A 7,693-nucleotide genomic window follows, 5' to 3' on the forward strand; every position below is an offset into this window, starting at 1 on the left:
ATATATATATATATATATATATATATATATATATATATATATATCCACTTAATAACATATGATAAATGTAACTGTTGAAGGTACTGAGAGACAAATGAATCAGATAGTCACCTTTATTTGTATAGCACTTTATACAATACTGGTTGTGTCAAAGCAACTTTACAGTGTCAAACAGGAAAATAGTTGATGCAAGAAGACAATAACGCAGTCGTTTTTACAGCTAAAGCAAGTTCATTGATGATTCAGTGATGCCATCATCCAGTTCAGTTATCTTCCAATAGTGTCTGTGCAATCAGTCAAGCGTCCCCAACTAAGCAAGCCAAAGGTGACAGCGGCAAGGAACCAAAACTCCATCAGTGACAGAAATGGAGAAAAAACCTTGGGAGAAACCAGGCTCAGTTGGGGGGCCAGTTCTCCTCTGGCCAGACGAAACCAGCATGGCATGGTTTAATTTCAGGCTGCAACACAGGTGCAGAGGACTTGTCTGGTTCCCGTGGTCTTGAACCGATGGTCATCGAGGTGATGATATCTTCACAGGGGATACTAGTCAAAGTCTAACTTGGAGTAATGCAACAGGAAAGGAATGGAGCTAGTGCTGTGAATTCTGACAGGAACTCCATCTTTTTGTCCGCAGTATACAAGCCAATTTCATGTGTATATACTTTAAAGGCTCCCCTGTCTGAGAGTAGAAAAATTATTTAATTTCAGTTAGTCAACTGTTAGTTTCAGTTTTCCATTGTATCATGTCTGTGCATGCCATGTGCTGTTTCATGACTGTGCATGCATCAGCTCCTGGTCACTATCCCAGTTTTGCATTCCATCTGCCCTGCATTGTTCTCAAGTTATAATAAAAATGTAAATTAGAGTGACTGAAACATTTTCTTAAGTACAACATTTTTAAGAATATACAATGCCCTCAACTAATATTGGCACCCTTTGTAAAGTTGAGCAAAGGTGGCTGTAAAAATAAATCTGCATGGTTTATCCATTTGATCTTTCATTCAAAAAATCCTGGTCTACAATTGAAGTAAAACAATGGAAAGTGGGGAAAAAATCTCATTATGAAATGAATGTTTTTATCTAGTTCACATTGGTCACAATTATTGACACCCAATTATTGCAACGTCCTTTTCCCAAGATAACAGCTCTGAGTTTTCTCCTATAATGCCCAATGAGTTTAGAGAACACCTGACAAGAGATCAGAGACCATACAGAATCTCTCCTGACCCTTCAGATACCCAGCTCCATGTTAGTGCTTCCTCTCTTCAGTTCACCCTGCTTATTTTCAGGTCAGGGAACTGGGACAGCCATGGCAAAAGCTTAACCTCGTGCTCAGTGACAACATTTTTGTGTTGATTTGTCCTGATGGAAGATCCAACCAGGGCCCATTATAAGATTTCTAACAGAGGCAGTCAGGTTTAGATTTTTTTCTCTTGGTATTTGATAGAATCCATGATGCCATGTCTCTGAACAAGATGTCCGGGACGTCTGACAGAAAAATAGGCCCACAACATTAAAGATCCAGCAGTATATTTAACCGTGGGCATGGGGTACTTTTTATCCCATCTGGTGGGTTTTCTGTAAAAAGCTCTTTTTTTGTTGTTTCATCCAACCATTGAAACCAGTCCTGTTTGAAGTCCCAGTCATGTCTGGCAACTGAATATGCTGGAGTTTGTTTTTGAATGAGCGAGGAGGATTTTTCTTTAAACCCTCCTGAACAACATGCGGTGATGAAGGGGCTGTTTGATATATTTTTTAAGGCTTTCTGACCCGAAGACTCAACTAATCTCTGTAATTCTCCAGCTGTGATCCTTGGAAAGTCTTTGGCCACTCAAACTCTCCTCCTCACCGTGCATTAGGACGATATAGACACACGTCCTCTTCCAGGCAGATTTGTAATATCTTTAGTTGATTGGAACTTCTTAATTATTGCTGTGATGGTGGAAATGGGGATTTTCAATGCTTTAGCTCTTTTCTTACAGCCACTTTCTCTTTTGTGAAGCTTAACAATCTTGTTCTGCACATCTGAACTATTCCTTGGTTTTACTCCTTGTGGATGATTGAGTGAATTTAGCCTTTGTGTTCCTCATATTTATAATCCTGTGGAACAGGAAGTAATTGCTGGACAATTTCATGCTCCTAGTCAGGGCCGCATTAAGACCTCAATGGGCCCCGGGGCTATGACTTACTGCAGGCCCCCACGCCACAATAATGATATAGCTTAACATAGGATTTTTATCCAATCAAAGTTTCATAATTCTTGTTACCAATTCCAATATCTCAACAACAAAAAAATACTAGCCTATGTAAAAACAAACTTACTGAAGACAAGTAAACCGTCATGAATTACAATAGAACAAAGAAATTGACCTACAAACACTTAAAGCACTGAATAAGAAATATATTGTATAAAATAAATAGACTAGAAATAGACTGAATAGTCTTCACTGTATAAATTCAATATACATTATTTTACAAATATAAATGTATTTTACAGTGATTTTCTTTCTAATGTTTAATTTACATTATTGACACAAATGGCAAGATGATTGAGTGAATTTAGCCTTTGTGTTCCTCATATTTATAATCCTGTGGAACAGGAAGTAATTGCTGGACAATTTCATGCTCTAGTCACCCTGGTTTGCTAAAATAAAATGTAAATATGAATGGGAATATACTTCAGAGATATTTTCCTCATAAGATTTTCTAGGGGTGCCAATAATTGTGGCCAACATGCATTGGAGAAAACATTTATTTCATAATGTGATTTCCCCCCATTTTCAATTGTTTTACTTCAATGAAAGGTTAGAATTTTGTGAATTTTTTTGAATGAAAGATCAAAAAAATAAACAATGCTTATTTATTATCACAGCTGCCTTTGCTCATATTTACCAAAGGTGCCAATATTAGTGGAGGGCACTGTATAGAGAAATGTACTGGGCTGATAAGTGTAATTTCTGTATCCTCTGAAGCTGAAGAAACATGAATAAGGGTTAGTAAATATGGAAAGGGACTAAAAATACCTGAAAAAAAATTTCCACCAAGTTTATAAAAAAACTTAAAGTTAATAATTGAGGTTCAAAGTGAATGTATTTCAAGTTGGAGTGTTAAAACTTAATTAAACACATAATTGTATTATGCCTTGTGTAATATTGTAATAGAATAATTTATTGTAATGTAGGACTATATGGCCTCCACTAGAGAAAGCCAATGATCTGATGAGTTGTTGATATGGTTCAGCTAAAAACTGATCTCTGCTATTATTAGGCTACACAAGAAATGTGCATATGATGAATTAAAATGAAATGTAACTGTTAAATGTAATTGTTTAAAGGTGAAATTATGTACAATAAAGAGGGAAATTATATAAAATGGGATTCTTGTATCTCCTGCTGATGTTTGTCAAAATTCGGTAAGGACTTGTTTGCTATACTGTGCATTAAAAAGAAAAGAAAAGAAAAGAAAAAAAGACTCCTCATAGACAGTTAGCTGGATCTGTTGTCCAGTGCACATTCGTACCATCTGGCTATACTCTACAGATGCAGCCAGGTGTGGCAAATGTTCTGCAAACACCATAACTTAACCCATTTACTCACAAATTGTTCCCAGCTAAGTGAGTGCATGCATTTTACTTAGATAACCAAATGAAACATTATGCATGTCTGCAAACAATTAACAAGTTACACAGTTTAATATATCATGTGAATCAGTTACTTGAATAACACTTTACGATAATGATCCATTTAACATTACTTCATTAGTTAACATTTGGGCTACATTTATTCATTTAGCAGACACTTTTATCCAAAGTGACTTGCCAATGAGGAAGAAAACAAGTGATTTGTCATTACACAAAAAGTAACATTATCTAAGATTAAATGCTGTAGAAGTATTTTTTGAATGAAAGATCAAAAAAATAAACAATGCTTATTTATTATCACAGCTGCCTTTGCTCATATTTACCAAAGGTGCCAATATTAGTGGAGGGCACTGTATAGAGAAATGTACTGGGCTGATAAGTGTAATTTCTGTATCCTCTGAAGCTGAAGAAACATGAATAAGGGTTAGTAAATATGGAAAGGGACTAAAAATACCTGAAAAAAAATTTCCACCAAGTTTATAAAAAAACTTAAAGTTAATAATTGAGGTTCAAAGTGAATGTATTTCAAGTTGGAGTGTTAAAACTTAATTAAACACATAATTGTATTATGCCTTGTGTAATATTGTAATAGAATAATTTATTGTAATGTAGGACTATATGGCCTCCACTAGAGAAAGCCAATGATCTGATGAGTTGTTGATATGGTTCAGCTAAAAACTGATCTCTGCTATTATTAGGCTACACAAGAAATGTGCATATGATGAATTAAAATGAAATGTAACTGTTAAATGTAATTGTTTAAAGGTGAAATTATGTACAATAAAGAGGGAAATTATATAAAATGGGATTCTTGTATCTCCTGCTGATGTTTGTCAAAATTCGGTAAGGACTTGTTTGCTATACTGTGCATTAAAAAGAAAAGAAAAGAAAAGAAAAAAAGACTCCTCATAGACAGTTAGCTGGATCTGTTGTCCAGTGCACATTCGTACCATCTGGCTATACTCTACAGATGCAGCCAGGTGTGGCAAATGTTCTGCAAACACCATAACTTAACCCATTTACTCACAAATTGTTCCCAGCTAAGTGAGTGCATGCATTTTACTTAGATAACCAAATGAAACATTATGCATGTCTGCAAACAATTAACAAGTTACACAGTTTAATATATCATGTGAATCAGTTACTTGAATAACACTTTACGATAATGATCCATTTAACATTACTTCATTAGTTAACATTTGGGCTACATTTATTCATTTAGCAGACACTTTTATCCAAAGTGACTTGCCAATGAGGAAGAAAACAAGTGATTTGTCATTACACAAAAAGTAACATTATCTAAGATTAAATGCTGTAGAAGTATTGTTCACTGAGTTAATTTCAGCATTTACTAATACATTTTTAAAATCAGAGTTCAAATGCACTTTGAACATGAATAAACAATGAACAATTGCATTTCCATTGGCTAACCCTGACAAAGATTATAAATAGCCTACTGAAAGAGGTATTGTTAGTTTATGTTAGCTAATGTATTAACTAAGGTTAACAAACCTTATTGGAAAGTGTTACCATTACTTGTTAAAAATTAGGATCTGGGTTTTCACATATGCAACCACTGACATGTTTTAATGCATTGTGATCTCAATTTATGTACAAGAGACTACAGATTAATCTTTACAGAGAAATAAAAGTAGCCTAGTTTTATGCAGGCTACCAGATTTGGACGTTTCATCTCTATTATGACACCATTGTGCTTTACATGCTTCTTTTCATAAACATCATCTTTCAGATGAGCAAACTGGAATAAAAAAGCTCTGATCATAGCAATATATATAAAAAATAGCCTACATAATAGCCATCAACCACTCCATGTAAACTGTAGACTCTTCAAATTTAAAAGTAAACGGCCACAAATGCTACCACTGGTATTAAATGAGTGATTAAGGACCAGCATACGCATTTTAAGATGATGGTGATGTGGCCCCGTCCTTCCCTCCCACTGATCTGATCTCAGCGTGCGAGAGACGCGCTGCTTCGCGCATGCGCACACGCGTACGGCTCAGTTTTGGGAAGGAAAAAAGGCGAGCAGAACTCATCGGTCTGCCTATGGCCGAACGAGCCACGGCGCTGTGAACACAACAAAGAGACAGTTTGACTGTAAATAATACAGGTGGAAGCGACCGAGCAGGTATGATAGGTCGTCATAACCTTTTTTTAAATAAATCAAAATCGCAGCTCGCCAGGTGTTTTTGTTGCACAGCAGCTGGTTGTACGAACAAAGCGGTCCTGACAGCAGAAGAGATACATTTGTTGCCCTTTAACAGTCGTTAAAAGCCAGTGTACTAGTTAAAGGACCTGTAGACAAGTCTAACCGCCTTTAATAAAACAAAACGGGGTTCATTATACGGACTCAAGCCTCTCTGGTGAAATACACGCGTTTTGTTGTCATCGCAAAGTCAGTAACGTCGACAAATCTATCTACCCTTTCTTTCTGTCTTTATTTTAGGGGAAGCGACGCATGGCTCTTCATATGAACGTTGTGGCTTGAGAGGAGGACAGTATGTTTACATGAGGGCTCTTGAGACAGCGCTAACCGTTGAAAGATTCGCAGAGTCGGGTAGCGTTGATCGGTGAAGACATTGCCGAAGATGCTGAAGAGATTGGCCGCGCCGGCGTCATGCAGCAGCTGCCTTCTCGCCTTCCTCCTCGCCTTCGTCTCGCCCAGGTATACGCTGTCGATCGGTGCCGACAAAACTATGGTGAACAAGGAGGATTATTATAGCGCCACGGTCAACGCCACCGTTTTGGACCATAAAGGCAATCCTCAACAGATGGTGACGAAGAATGACGGGCGGTACGGGCAGAATTCACCCAAAACAGAGGCGAAGGGGATCGTGATCGCACCTGCTGCTGTTAATGGGGGTGAGTTTGGATGTGCATTGATATTTTGAACAGGTGTGCGAAAATATTTCACCAGAACATTCTTTGCAGCTCTTCACTTATCAATAATAACTCTCTTAATAACCCTGTTGAGGAAAAAGGCATCTTAAAGCAGTCTTAAGATGGTTTGCAGGTCCTCGCTGGTCTCCTAGTCTGGGTGGACTGGTCTTTAGCTGGTTTAGCTATGCAGCCAAATGGACTTAAAGCTGGACCTGCTGAAAAAAGCCCTTGTGAAACCAGGCTGGTCAGGCTGACAGACCAGCCAAAACCAGTTTAGGATATTTTTTTTTGTGAATATGTTAATATTTTTGTTAATATGCTATTAAATTACCAGCTAATGACTATTGAAACCTTGCATGGGACTTTGGCAAAAATGTTATGGATATTGATACTGTATAAATACTGTATATATATATATATATATATACAGTATTTATAGAGTATCAATATCCATAACATTTTTGCCAAAGTCCCATGCAAGGTTTCAATAGTCATTAGCTGGTAATTTAATAGCATATTAACAAAAATATTAACATATTCACAAAAAAAAATATCCTAAACTGGTTTTGGCTGGTCTGTCAGCCTGACCAGCCTGGTTTCACAAGGGCTTTTTTCAGCAGGTCCAGCTTTAAGTCCATTTGGCTGCATAGCTAAACCAGCTAAAGACCAGTCCACCCAGACTAGGAGACCAGCGAGGACCTGCAAACCATCTTAAGACTGCTTTAAGATGCCTTTTTCCTCAACAGGGTTATTAAGAGAGTTATTATTGATAAGTGAAGAGCTGCAAAGAATGTTCTGGTGAAATATTTTCGCACACCTGTTCAAAATATCAATGCACATCCAAACTCACCCCCATTAACAGCAGCAGGTGCGATCACGATCCCCTTCGCCTCTGTTTTGGGTGAATTCTGCCCGTACCGCCCGTCATTCTTCGTCACCATCTGTTGAGGATTGCCTTTATGGTCCAAAACGGTGGCGTTGACCGTGGCGCTATAATAATCCTCCTTGTTCACCATAGTTTTGTCGGCACCGATCGACAGCGTATACCTGGGCGAGACGAAGGCGAGGAGGAAGGCGAGAAGGCAGCTGCTGCATGACGCCGGCGCGGCCAATCTCTTCAGCATCTTCGGCAATGTCTTCACCGATCAACGC

At 37.7% G+C, this 7,693-nt stretch overlaps 1 protein-coding gene across 3 annotated transcripts in view; it reads left to right on the top strand.

Annotated features, from left to right (window-relative positions):
• The first annotated feature begins 5,562 nt into the window (after window positions 1–5,562).
• LOC107723823 (E3 ubiquitin-protein ligase RNF130-like) overlaps window positions 5,563–7,693 on the top strand; it is a 62,689-nt gene continuing 60,558 nt past the window's right edge. For 2 of the 3 annotated variants that reach the window (XM_016532533.1, XM_016532534.1), the window contains exons 1-2: window positions 5,563–5,789; window positions 6,108–6,249. The gene's annotated coding sequence lies outside the window, so the exon portion shown is untranslated. The remainder of the gene's footprint in view (window positions 5,790–6,107; window positions 6,250–7,693) is intronic. The other variant, XM_016532531.1, reaches the window with a different exon arrangement.

The sequence above is a fragment of the Sinocyclocheilus rhinocerous genome, unplaced genomic scaffold (assembly GCF_001515625.1).
Source record: "Sinocyclocheilus rhinocerous isolate Xijiao unplaced genomic scaffold, SAMN03320098_v1.1 scaffold1085, whole genome shotgun sequence".
In the NCBI taxonomy this organism is placed as follows: Eukaryota; Metazoa; Chordata; class Actinopteri; order Cypriniformes; family Cyprinidae; genus Sinocyclocheilus; species Sinocyclocheilus rhinocerous.